The sequence below is a fragment of the Montipora capricornis genome, chromosome 9 (assembly GCF_036669925.1).
Source record: "Montipora capricornis isolate CH-2021 chromosome 9, ASM3666992v2, whole genome shotgun sequence".
In the NCBI taxonomy this organism is placed as follows: domain Eukaryota; kingdom Metazoa; phylum Cnidaria; class Anthozoa; order Scleractinia; family Acroporidae; genus Montipora; species Montipora capricornis.
The window spans coordinates 26,749,607-26,764,024 of record NC_090891.1 but is presented as its reverse complement, the minus strand read 5'-3'; the positions used below and the strand labels follow the sequence as shown (position 1 = coordinate 26,764,024).

The 14,418-nt window shown below is 42.1% G+C and overlaps 1 long non-coding RNA gene and 1 pseudogene across 1 annotated transcript in view; one reads left to right on the top strand and one right to left on the bottom strand.

Annotated features, from left to right (window-relative positions):
• Window positions 1-2,793: 2,793 nt before the first annotated feature.
• On the bottom strand, window positions 2,794-13,578 carry LOC138015846 (uncharacterized; annotated as a pseudogene).
• Window positions 11,261-14,418, top strand: part of LOC138015849 (uncharacterized) — a 77,089-nt gene continuing 73,931 nt past the window's right edge. The window contains exon 1 of the long non-coding RNA XR_011125651.1: window positions 11,261-11,433. This is a non-coding gene — a long non-coding RNA (uncharacterized lncRNA). The remainder of the gene's footprint in view (window positions 11,434-14,418) is intronic.

The window sequence follows — 14,418 nt, the reverse complement described above, 5'->3', positions numbered from 1 at the left end:
AACCAGTAACCTACAAAGTGTACCGCAGAAAGAAAGAAAGAATGAAATGACTAACTTAAAATGGGAAGCCTTCAGGCTTTTTCCCAACGACGGATCGAAGACACTTAATATTTGCCAAGCAGGAGCAGCTTAACATCCTGGCTAGTACCAAGTGCTGGTATGTGGATGGAACATCCGAACTCGTTCGCCACCCATGCAAGCAGCTCGTACCATAAATGCGCTTTTCAGATCTGGGGAATCTGCGAAGTAAGTGCCATTAGTATTCTTCATCCTCATGTCCAACAAGAAGGGAAACGGCTAGATTGCAGAATACCCGGCCACAAGAAATGGACCCTAAAAACACTATTGCAGTGCCACAGTCGTGGTGTTGGATATACCTCGTTCTTTAATCCATGAGGCAAGCACCGCGGCACTGCAGCACCAGCCATTCTTCCCAACTCAATTTAACCCTAAATCGACTCATGCACCGCGGCACTGCGGCAGCAGTCATTCTACTCGATTCACTCTATCCGACGCGAACCGCGCAAAACCCACTTTCGTTCACTTCGGCACTGCGGCGTAACGCTTCCTTGTGGACGGATATTCTGCAATCGCTCCGAAATGACTATCAAAAGGTACGTATAGCAGTATTCCTAGTTTTAGGTGTGTAACACATGCATAAAAATAGCATGCACTCTTACGGCCGCTTATCTAACCAAAATTCGAAAATTCAAGGCTCGTTGCAGCCTTGACAACGATTGTTTTCGGTACGTGACAAGTCAATCTACCTAGAGGATGTTTAAATTTAAATTTTCTTTTTGCAATTAACGGTTTAAATGTTGCCATTTCTTGAGACATTTTATTTTATCACGTTAGTTACAAGAGAATTTGTCTTTTCCCAAAGTTTTAAGAGCTCGCCCTTCAAGCTGCTTACTCGAACGACAATGGCGCGTATCGTTTTAGCAGAAAAGTAATGGCCCTTCCGTTCCTGCCACATCATGAAAGTCGACCTACGTTCCTTGTCCTGCGCCGTCAAGCCCAAACGGAGCCCTTCCGTGATTTAGCTGATTATGTGAAACGGCAATGGATCGAAAGCACAGTGTTCGTGTTCTTGTTGCCGGTAAAATCCATTTTCAGGTTAAATCCTTTTTTACCTGGGTGAAATTGGTGATCCTCATTTTACCCGTACTAGGCGGTTGAATACGCACTCAGATGAATTGAAGAAAGTCTTTTAAGAGGCTAAATCATGCCGAGACAAAAAGATGCTTTGTAACTTCAAGGCCCAGCTGGTTTTAAGTTATAGTAAACTTTGTACATGGATGTTGCAAAAATGGGCCTTTTGAAGCTGGCGATCACGTGGTGAAAAACCGCCATACTGGTGAGCAAATTGCTCACTGGGGCATCTAAAACAAAGAAACGTAATTTAAATTCTGTTTGTTTTAGACGTCCCAGTGCGCAATCTGCTCACCAGTATGGCGGTTTTTGTACCATGTGATCGCCAGGTGCAAGGGGCCCATTAAAGATTTTGACGGTCTCTGGGGCTGGGCTCCAGTCATAATAAAGATGGCTACGTGGTTTTTGGAAATGTATACACGGCTGGTCATCACCAAGAGAAAATGAGGGGACAGAGAGGGAGGCTCCCGGTCCAGCCCTTGGGATATGTCATGTCCACGAAAGTTATTTTTAGACGAGCGGAAGTCTTTGTTCTAGCGGAAGTCTGTCTTCCGATACGTCCGCATGCAGGCCAACCTCGGTCTGATGTTTGAAAGAAAATAAATATTCATCAGCCTTGCACGTGCGCCGCTAAGAACCTGAGAGCGAGGCAAGACTGCATGCGGACGTCTCGGAAGACAGACTTCCGCTCGTCTAAAGATAACTTTCGTGGACATGACATATCCCGGCCAACGCCCTGAGCCTTCCTCTCTGTCCCCTCATTTTCTCTTGTCAACACTCCTCAAAATGAAATTGGACATTTCGTAACAATTACACGATGCAATATCCCCTCTTTATATGACAAGCTTACCGCTGTAAAAAGGATGAAAAACAGGCAGAATTGGAGCTTTAGTTCAACACAAATAGCGTTTCTAAGCCAAGCCGCGCTGATCTACAGTATTTAAGTCTAAAAGCCACTTTGATCACGGTTAGCTTTCAATTGTTTGGGTACCACTATGTCAATACTCTAAAACAATCAATTTTTCGGGAGCTTGTCTCGTTAATCTAGTGGATATCGGAGACTGCAATGTGGAGTCATCGCTCCGGATTCAACTCTTTGCCTCGCCTATTCTGAATCTTTTCTGCATGTTTAAAATGTTCGTTTCTTTGAAGTAGATTTGAAGTCTGAAGTAGATTGTACGTCGTGTAAGTTGAATAAAAAGGGAAATGTCAGTTTGAGGGATGGCCATGTCCATGAGTGCTACTACGATGCTTTATGGTTAATTTTCGCAAACTGGTCTCTTTTTCGTCTCAAAATTCTAAAGCGGGAGGTTTCCACACAAAATGCGCAAATTAAACCGTAAATTGAAGCACCATGTCTGATTAACAAACAGATTCCACGTTGCAGTGCGTATGTTCAGTAACAGAACGCAGATGACGTCAAAAGGTGGCAAGAACAAAAATGTGGAACAGGAGGCGACAGCCGAATGTGCCACTGCTGTTCTTACCACACTTTGAAGTCTTCTGTGGTCTGTCACTGAACAGAAGCACGGCATTATCGAATCTATTCGCTTTTTAAATAAAGAATTAAACGTTTTTGAGGCTGACATCAGCTATGCGTCTGTTAGGCAAGAACCAATCAAAATACGTGAATTATTGAGCTTAATGTATAAATGGTGATATATTCTGTATATTGCACGCAAGTACAGTTAAAAGATCCTATCTCCCTGTTGTAATCCGGCCAAGAATTACTGAGTACACGTCAAATTTTCCCGAAGGGCATTTCAAAGAAGTAAAAGCCTCGCAAAGACACTCTAAGACTGCTGACTTTTGACCTGGAATTTCGAGTGCATGTCTCTCTATCCAGGCCGTTGTCCAGAAGTTGTCAACCAATAAAATCGAAAAATTGTTCTAAAAAACGCCTCATGGTCGGAGAAGGTCAAGTCCGCGTCATAAAGCGGAGTTTTTCCAATACCTTCCCCGCGGCACGTAAATATGATGATGGCCCGATCCTTAGCTGGTAAAGAGCTTATTTATATTTTTCTTCTCTCTCTCTCTCTCTCTCACTCTCTTCCTCTCTGAAATCACTTTTTTAACTTGTTGACTCGCACCGCGCGTGATAGCGAATGCAGTAAGCGGCGACTTACAAACTGAACGCTTCAAAGAGAAATATTTTTATTTGAATTCTATTTCGACGCCTCTTGTCTCATAAAAATCCATTTTGAAACACTTACTTCTGTATGTAAACGGATTCGGTATCACAAAATGGAAATTTAAGGTTATTACGAGCCGCCATTTTGAAAATCGCAGAGGAGAAGGCCCTGGTTTGACTCGATCCCAGGGCTCTGATTTTTCTGTTGTCCTTTTGCCCGTTTCCAAGCAACTACGGTTTCCCATCATTCCCACGGGCGCATTACAGCTAAATCATATAATTGTTGTTCGTTTTCGTCGGAGGTCAAGTCAATGTCATAGAGCGGAGTTTTTCCAATACCTTCCCGGCACGTAAATATGATGATGACTGTTCCTTAGGTAAGACATCTTCTCCTTCATTTCTGACGTTTTTGCATGGCTTTGAAACAGGGTTTATAACTGGCATCTCATAGCCAATACTAACTAAATCTTCCAACCATGCTTTTGTTAATACTGCGTCATGCATTTCCCAGAAGCCATTTTCTGTCATAGCCACACTTAATTCCAGAACTCTGCTAAAAAAATGTTCCCTATCGGATTGCCAGTTTACCAAAAAATTAACCAGCTGTGAAGACTGCCGATACATCTTCTGCTCATCTATAAAATCTGCCAAATAGTTGTGTGCATTTCGGAACTGAACAGCGTTTGGTGGGAAAAAAGACAGATGTGAACCCGCGTCCCACAATAAACGTTGAGCCCAGTAACCACGCCAGATATCCGTGACTCGAAAGGCAACTGTAGTCGGAAGCAGCATCGCCCACAATGCTCTATTCAAGAACATTGTATTTTGAGAATTAAAAGGCGCTAATGTATTTGGAGGAAGAGCAACAGGGAGAGCATTGCCATCAAACTCCACATTTAAGTCAACACCTGCGTCTTTTCTCGTGAGACGAAATATTGCGTCCACATCCGGGTCCCCGTTAACTACGCCCTGCTGTATTGATGTGTCCACCCCTTCGCATCTTGTAAACTTGTGTGACGGGGGATCAGCAATGTGGTTCAGGGGGTACCCTCTGGGCCAAATGGTGCTTTGTCCAAAGTGTTCATATGGATTTACCACAACGGAATCCGTTTGGTAGACATAAAAGTCTCCAGTGCCTTTCTGGTAGAATGTTATTTTTCCACTTGTCGGTGAATTGTCGTCGTCTGTTTCATAGATGATCTTTGCGCCATGTTGAATGGCATACAGATATCCAATGTTCTTTCGGGCGTAGCTCTTGTACGGAATCAGGTGGTGAATGCGGTAACCCAAAGTCCTTTGTTTTTCCACGCTCAGGAAAACACAATTGGGATAGCTGTTATGGAAACAGACAAATAACAAAAGTTACAACGTGAAACGGACTTTCGGTAAGTTTCGAAAGGATAACTCCGACGCAATTGCCTTGGCCACGTTTAGTGATTTGCTGTGTCTGTATGATCAAGGTTTTGAAATCACAAAGTGACCAACAATCCAGTGATTTTTCAAATAGAAGAAAAATCCGCCTGGAGCTCGGTTGTTTTGCGTCGCGGGGACACTTCAATAGGGCGTTTATGCATGGGCAATGACAACGTTCCAAAATATAACTTAGCGCTATCGCAAGTATTTCGCGATGATTTCATCTTGGTCACGTTTTACAATGGGGGCGGCTGTTAAGTACGTACGACGAATATTGAGAGAGCTAAGACCATATTTGGATATTGTCAAAATGTGTTGTATAATAAATATATGTTATTTTCCAGCTGGGAGGTCCGTATAGCGAACAACTGTGACCGAGGTCTTGAAAATGCCGCAGGGCGAGGGCAGCTTTTTCAAGATCGAGGGCACAGTTTTTCGCTATATGGACCAACCCTTAGCTGGTAAAGAACTTATTTATATTTTTCCTCTCTCTCTTCCTCCCTGAAATCACTTTTTTAACTTGTTGACTCGCACCGCGCGTGATAGCGAATGCAGTAAGCGGCGACTTACAAACTGAACGTTTCAAAGAGAAATGTTCTTTATAATAATTTATTTGAATTCTATTTCCACGCTTCTTGTGTAATAAAAATCCATTTTGATACACTGACTAGTGTATGTAAACGGAGTCGGTATCACAAAATGGAAATTTAAGGTTATTACGCACGCTCATGCAACCAGGGCTAGGATCCGCCCGCTCCCAGAGCCAATCAGATTCGTAGAATTCCGCACGCTCGCGCATTGAGAAAAAAATAAAGGTGAAGTATGCTATAACCATATTGGTGCGTATGGATTTGAAGAAAAGAGAGAGAAGGGAAGATTCACTGTTGTTTGTCCACGTTGTCGTCAAAACCTAAAAATTGGTCATTTTACGTTGTTAGGGACCTTAACCAAGGAGGACGACGAGGGCTACGAGAACGTTGTCTAAAAATATTATTTGCCGTTACTGTAATAAGTTTGCGATTATTCCACGTCTCTCGGCTTGGAAAGTGTGAATACACATTCCGAGAATAAAATTGGCGAGAATGGTGTGGATATTTAGAGCGAAAATTGAAAATTAATCGTCACGTGCTCTCGTCCTCCACATGACATCAGATTTGATCATTTCACGTCGTTATCAAGAGGAGAACGGAAAAGAAATGTCTCAAAATGTAAAACGCACGTGCAGAGCGTGCAGAACTACTGTTTTTTTTTCCGTTGAAGCCTATTGTTATGTGGTGTTTTCTTCGCCGTCGTCGTTGTCCTTGCTTAAGAACGGTGCTTACTATTGCTATTGCGCATACGTTCTGCGCATCGCGAGATACTGAAAACGAAAATGGAATTTGTTTACCCATGGAACACCTTAAGAGTGACGGTGAAGTCTCTTGACACTTCCTCTCTGCCTTCTTCTTCGCAACAACTCCAACATAAGAAGAAGTTGAACACGACGCAAAAACTAATTCTGCTTTTATATTTGTGCCCTTTTCTTACGATGTAGCGAGATCAAGTTGCATAAAGCAATCACGCATATGGAAAACAGGACCGCAAACACAAACGCAAAAAGTGACAGTGTTTGTGATCGAGCCAACCGAAACTGTTTGCGACCTTGTTACGTGTATATGGAAAGAGGTCACATACTTGCATGTTTAGAAATTGAATCCAAATACAATTTATTTCAAATTAAAAAAAAGGACGAGATAATATGGAGCGACTTATCTCGTTTACTAGGAATGGTGAATCTCACATAAAAAGAGGGAAAACTTGCTCGCGATCACTGTGGCCGCCGAATATTTGATTGACCCCGAAAACCATTCAAACATAAAACGCACGGATTGCTGTTTGAAACTATTAAAAAGAAAATCTTATACGACGACAAGTTTGTCCTTTGGAATTTCCTTTATATCTGATTTAAGATATTATTTTCCCGCATTCCGCTGCTTTTGCGCTTCATGCGTAGAATGGCGATTTCAGGTTAAAATCTCAATCGCATATAGCTCTAATCAAAGGAACAGCCTTTCCACAGACTTCCAAACAAGCAGTTTAGTTTTATGTACGCTTTATTTCTTGATTTACTTGATTCCTCATTTTCCATACTACAGTGCATCTACGAGTCGCAAAGTTTTGGCAACGGTTCTGTGAGAATTGGCCTCGAGGCCACAAAAACTTTGCCTTCGTGAGAAAACTACGGGAGGCCGTACACTGCAGCATATTTACGCCACTGTTGCGAGGATGGATATGAGAATATTTACTAAAAGCGCGAGTTGTGTTTGCAAATGTGGAATTTTTTCTTGACAGTTTATGCAAATGAATGAAACTGCGCATGACGAGAATGGCTAGTGCAAATTTCTATTTGGCTAGTGAAATCAGACCTGATACTAGCCACTCGGCTAATGAGCTAAAAAGTTAGTCTCGAGCCCTGCATCGAGTCACTTTTGGGCCTGTCAGCATCAACTGCCTTTATCTTCCGGTAAGACAGGGTCTTCTTCCCAAACGCCGGTTTCACAGAATTTAGTCTGGAGTTCACTGCGGCATGATCAGAGAAAAGGCGCCCAACTTCAGGCCTGCCAAGTAGGATAGAATCTGTCTCGCGTGTGATGACAAGATCTAAAGTGTGGCCGCGCTCATGGGTGGGCCCGCTGACATGCTGATTCAAGTTCATAGATTCTATCAAGTCCAAAAAGCAGCCAGCACCAATATGCTCTAAGCCATCGACGTGAAAATTAAAATCACCTACGATCAGCAGCGGTTAAGGCGAGAGGATTACAGTCTCTAAGGATGTTGACAACTCAGCAAAAAAGATGTTCGATGTAACTGGGTGTGTCTCTGAGTATGGATTTGCGGTAAACAGCTAGGAGTCTAGCAGTTAACTTCCCATGTCTGATAACAGCCTCCAAGTACTCGAAAAACGGTTGTTCGCCACTGCGGATTTTATTGACAGTGATGCTATCCTTGTGTAAGATCGCAATGCCGTGCCCCCATACGACCGTTACGGGGCTGGTCTAATAATGTGAAACCAAGCCACCGAGTGTTCTGGAGTAAGCCAGGTCTCAACCAAGGTGATAATATCTGCTCTGGAACTGAATACAAACTCGAGGAAATCCGCAGACTTTGATTTGACCGATCATACATTGACCATACTTAGAACCCCCCCGGGGGGGGGGGGGGGAGGGGGTACTCCCCCCGGGACTTAGAACCATGGGCGATAAGGAGCGAGTATTGTCCCATGGAGAGCGCTCAACGACAATCAGCTTCCCTGTATTGCGAACGGCCAGGGAGGCCTGTGGCCGGGTGAACGCTTTGTGTTGAGTTGTGGACATTCCATTGTTGACCGGTCCAGCGTTGAGTTTGAAAACAAGGTTGCCCTCTAAAAGAACATAGAACGTAGCCGTGGAGTTCGCGTAATAAACACAAGGGCGCTTGTGCAGTCTAGGCCTGCGGAATCGCAAGAATGTAAACAGGCGTCTCAAATTCCAGGCAGTGTTGGAGAAACTATGAAAGGAATCACCAGTCTGTGACCAGGAGAACAATAGCGGACAATCAGGAGCCGATGCGACATCGTTAGCAATGCAAATCGGGTTCCGAATATTTCCATTATCGAGTGTTGAAAGATTGAATAAAAGTGCTCTTTTCTCCACGAAACCCAAGGCGGAACTAGATGCTGCCCTGAACACTTAGATTAGCGTAGTTTTCATTCGTATCAAGAAATGGTCTATTTGTTCCTGCCTAAATTCACCCATTAAGATTTAAACAATGACCCTATTGTTTTAAGTGACGCGTTGTGAATTTTGCCGAGACCACGCCGAGGATTTCAGGACTTATCGGAAATTTTCGGCGTGCAAAACGGGTGTTATTAGGGGGTGGGGGAGAGGTAGATTGTTCCTTGGAGAATCTATATTCACTAGGGTACCCAGGTGAAGAATTAACTTACGGCGTCAGGTGAAGAACTTATTCATCATCCAAGCATTACATGTGTTTTCTTAAATATATTTTTGTCGTTATAAATGTTACTTGTGCTTTGGGTTATCGAATCCGCCCTTACTACATCATTCGTGTTGTTGCTTCTTTTATGAAAGCGTCTTTATTCAGCCAAAAAGTCGTATGAACGCGGGGTATTTATTAAAGGTGGATTCATCAAAACGCGAATCAGAGTTGTAATGAATTTTTAGTGTATCATTCTCAACGCGAAGGCGTCTTATCTCCGCCTCATAAACGTCTGAGTGAGCAACTGGATGCCAGTCTAGTTCTCTATGGGTATGCATAAAGTTGTTGGATAAAGTGATCTGATTATACGGTTTCCTTTGATTTTTCGAGAACATCTTTGAAGCGTGAGAGTTGGCGACTTTTTCAGCTGTGTGAAGGCTTCTTTTCTAGGTTGAATTTTTGTAGTTTTTATTGGCGTTGTGTGTGTGCAAGGAAGTGTAAATTTTGTTGTCTATTGTTGTATTGTATTTTACCTATTGTAATTGAAGAAGTTTTTCGCTGAACGTGGCATTCTGCTGAAAGCGCACACGAGTGTCTTTGGAGGTTTTCAGTCTTTAATGTTTTTAAAATTTCTCATCTTCGCTAAGACTGCGCCTTACAATTTCACTTTTTCAAGGAAAACGAGCCGTTCACCGTATTCATGATCATTTTGTGTTAAGTGACCATGAAGGTGAGACTTCATCCGTCTATTGTTTGCTTTGCTTTGAATTTTAAACCGGCAGTGCAGTCGGGCACTTACAAGGGAGGTGCGACTTTCTCAATCGATTGTTCACTCTTTTCGTCTCAATTTACAGACTCCAATGTTTTGAATGTTTTGAATGGTTTCGATTTTATTATTTTGTTGTGTGACAGTGAAAGCGATCTTTAGCAGAAATACCCGCCATGCTGAACAACGCCGAAAGGTTGGAACACGTGCCAGCAAAAAAGGTCAACACTAATTTCCATCCCTCAAACTGACATTGGACATTTCGTAACAACTACACGACGCAATATCCAATGTTAATATTCACAAGCTTACCGCTCTAAAAAGAATGAAAACAAGCAGAATTACAGCTTTAGTTCAACAAGAAATAGCGTTTCTAAGCTATGCCGCGCTGATCTACAGTATTTAGGTCTAAAAACCACGTTGAAGACGGGTTAACTTTCAATTGTTTTGCTGGGTACTACTATTTCAATACTCTAAAAAATTCGAATTTCTGGGAGGTTGTCTCGTTAGTCTAGTGGATATCGGAAACTGCAAGGTGAAGCCATCGATCCGGGTACAACTCTTCTCAAGTCTAAAGTAGACTGTACGTCGTATAAGTTGAATAAAAAGGGAAATGTCAGTTTGAGGGATGTAAAGAAGTGATGACCGCAAAGCAACTGGTGACACAGGCCCCCCAAGCTCAGCGTGAGCATGGTGAGCAAAAATATAAGGATTTTTAGGAGAATCCCGATAAAAAGCTTGAGATAATTATATGAAAAAAATCTTAATTAAAGAGACTAACCTTATTGCCATCGTGGATAGCTTCCTTCCTGTGTGGTTATTTTCCAGATCCGACGCGATTTCAGCCATTTCTCAATAGTCCATTTCCGAGTTGCTGCATACCTGTTTCAAAGCGAGTCCAGGTGCACAAATCAAACTCATTTCCCTTACAATAGTTGAGCACCAAGACTCACTTCGAAACTGAGACAAACAGCAACTCGGAAATGGCCCATTTCGTGGTTGTCAACGGTTATAATAAAAACCCCAAGGCTGGAGACTAAAATTCTCAGATGCCACCAATTTGAGTTAAATATTCCTTGATAAAATATTTCGACAGTCACAATTTCACATCAGAATCAATTGACAAAGATTGAACTTTCATCTCAACCCGCCATCAACGCAATAGCAGCGAGCAAAGTCAGGCGGTGAATATTGCAACAAAACAGAGGCGGTGCTTTATCACCAAAGTGGCCACGGCTTCGACCGTTGATAACAAACTGACCGTTACCGGGGTGACAGACCGTAAATTTCTTTATGTTTGCTCACGCTGAGCTTGGGGCGCCTGTGCTGGTTACGTGTTTTTATTTTATCATATGTCAATCGGCAATCGTCAGAAGGCTTGAATTCGAATCCCCTTTAAGGTCAGCCGTGAAGCATATCACCCAATGTTTATGCTTCAGATTAACGAACAAATACAAATTCTCAATGTTCACAATATTTTTTAGAGGGAAATAGACCTAGCAGGAAATATTCGCGGTAGAGAAAACGAGAACGACATTGCGTGACCCTAAGGTCACCTGAAAATACATCGCGTATCAAACGATGTGACAGCTTAGGCTTCAGTCTGCATTTGAAACCCAGTGTACAGTCTGCAGGCTGCATTTTGCATCTAGTCTGCATTTAAAACTCAATCTGCAATCTGCAATCTGCAATCTGCAATCTGCAGTCTGTAGTCTGCACAGCACACCACAGCACAGACACGATAAAAGTCGTCGATTTACAGAGAATCATAAACTGACGTGACTACGTGTCGACCTTTGTACCAAAATAGGAAATAAGAGACATAAGACGCTCACTGCATAACAACTGCGCCAAGTATTGAATGATGGTTTGTTTATATATCTTAATTTGCACAAGAAATATACACGTAGCAACACCAACAAAGGAAGGGATTTAGAGTCATGCTGGCCTGGTCGGTCATGTCGCTGTCGAAATAACAAAGTGAAAAGATGTCCCTTTGTCGAAGTTAAAGGGGGTAGGTCACGCTATTTTAGGTAATTTTGTTTAATTTTGTTAATTATGAGCTCTAAACGTCAAATTGGCAGAGCAAGCCTCTTTCATTTGCAAAATCACGGCCACGTAACAACTGATAATGATTTTCCAGCTGTGTAAATGACATTAATTTTGATATTGACTGATATAAATTTGAAAAAAGGTGGGCCGACGTTTTTCAAATTGACCCAAATTCAATCCATTTCAATCCTCTCCAGTTTTGTCCATCCATGGCCCTTCTTGGCTTCCCTGTGTTTTGTTAGAGTTCTTCTATAGTTTTGAACAGTTATTTTGATATTTTAGTTAATTCTATGACCATTCGATCAGTGCTGAAATTGTCTAAAATTGCGTGACCTAGCTTTCCGTCAGGTTCTGTCGGCTGTCGGTGTTCTGGAACAAGATTGTCGCTACATTTTTTGCAATTTTGGAGCGATGTCGCTTGTCGCCAAGAACCCTTGAAAGGCCTCCTCAATCGTCTCCTAACTTTTCTTAGTAGTTCAAAGCTTAAGTCATCATATAAATCTAACCGATGATAAAGTTCCTGTCCTTCACTTTCGATCGGTCGGTCGCTCGCCCGCTGGAGTTTGCTCCTCGCCCGCTGGAAACGCTTTCTATGCAGGCCACTTAATAACAGCATTTCTTTAAAACACGATTTAAAAGTTCAGCAAAGCTGATGTGGTCGTGTACAATTAATAATATTAGAGCTATTTACAATAAAGCTGATATAAGAATTCCACGTATTTACAATTTATGTGGCTTAAAAGAACACCTGAGTGACTTTTTAAAAGCGTCAATGGCACAAATTGATCTCATTTGGTTTTCCAGGGCATTCCACCGAATAATTGACTTGTATGAGCATCCTTTCTTATATACTGACATTCAATTTAGACGTAAATTAACGGCTAAGTTTGTCGTCTGCAATATTTCAGTTAGGTATACACCCGTTTTATGCCCGAGTTCAGTCTTTCTAGGAAAGGAACAAAAATTGCTGTGAGTTTTCAATGAGCTCAAGTTGGGGCTGGATTCTAGAATACCCGTTCACTTACTGTAATCTTGAAACGATGCCGCGAAAAGAAGTTTGAACCGGACAAATATAGGAAAAGAAAGCATTAAGCTTATATTCATCTTACCTTCGATCGGTCGCTCGCTCGCCCGCTGGAGTTTGCTCCTCGCCCGCTGGAAACGCTTTCTATGCAGGCCACTTAATAACAGCATTTCTTTAAAACACGATTTAAAAGTTCAGCAAAGCTGATGTGGTCGTGTACAATTAATAATATTAGAGTTATTTACAATAAAGCTGATATAAGAATTCCACGTATTTACAATTTATGTGGCTTAAAAGAACACCTTAGTGACTTTTTAAAAGCGTCAATGGCACAAATTGATCTCATTTGGTTTTCCAGGGCATTCCACCGAATAATTGACTTGTATGAGCATCCTTTCTTATATACTGACATTCAATTTAGACGTAAATTAACGGCTAAGTTTGTCGTCTGCAATATTTCAGTTAGGTATACACCCGTTTTATGCCCGAGTTCAGTCTTTCTAGGAAAGGAACAAAAATTGCTGTGAGTTTTCAATGAGCTCAAGTTGGGGCTGGATTCTAGAATACCCGTTCACTTACTGTAATCTTGAAACGATGCCGCGAAAAGAAGTTTGAACCGGACAAATATAGGAAAAGAAAGCATTAAGCTTATATTCATCTTACCTCCAATCTTCAGGTGTCTTAGTGTCTCCAACAACAACAACTTTCCAACCTTCAATTTTAGAAAGCTTCTTTACATCTTCTGTAGGAGAACTTACTGTTGTGATTACAATCATTTATCGTGCATATCTTCTGGTCTAGGTGATGGTTTTCGCGGTATTTTCTTCCAGTCAATGTTTCCTTTAAACTGGAGGTCTTGATCGTTCAAGTCACGCGAATGATTACCAATTCGTGGCGCCAAGGTTTCGGCTGTTCGAAAGTAACCGTGTGAGATGAAAGACAACACCAAAACTACAATAAAAGCGCTAGTAAATAGAATAAGTCCTCTGAACTCCATGGTAAACCTAAAAAGTCGTTAAGTGTTGCCAGAGCTCGGGAATTATCCCTCGTTCCCGGGGTCTTCTTAGCCGAGTTCAAAATGGCGGCCAACCTCATACCCAGGGTCTCTTTGCCGCTAGTCAATGTCACTTAAATACGCATCATCGAAAACCCAAGGGCTACAAAGCTACAATCAGTGGCAAAAGTAGTTGGGACGCTAGTGTCAGAATGGGCCTGAAAACCTCTCAGACGTCAGAAACTAAGCATAACTGTCAAAATTCCACTGAAAACTTCAAAATAAAACTCCCCCCCTCCCCCCAATCAATGTATTGGCAACATTGTTCTGGGGGGAAGGGGGCAATTTTTCAAACTCAGTAAGAAAACCAACTTCAAATGGTGAGTGTCCCAAGACTTTTGCCACTGATTGTACATTGGGACGTGATTTACTTTCATTGTTCATTTCAATTTACAGTGTCCCCAATTAGCGCTCCAGCGCTAGAACGACTAGACACTTACATAAAGTTCCTTTCCTTTCCTTTTTTTTTCCTTTCCTGTTGAAAGTTTACTACAAGAACGGAAAGAGCCCCTGGGAATCTACTCTTTCCGAACCAGTTCCAGAAGCGTTCAAATTCCCTGCATCTTTTTGGCCACAAAATAATCAGCGAAGAGGAGCAGCCGGGTGACTCTGACCTTTTGATGGTTGCATAAGGTGACTGATCTATTTCATTTAACACTTGACCACTCGTGTTTTCACTGACCCTTAGTAACCATGACCATTGGTGTTGTCTTACATCTCAGACGGTTATTTTTGAACAGCCGAAACCTTGGCGCCACGAATTTCTAATCATTTGCGTGACTTGAAAGATCAAGACCTCCATATATTCAAGAAAACATTGACTGGAAGAAAATACCGCAAAAACCATCACCTAGACCAGAAGATATGCA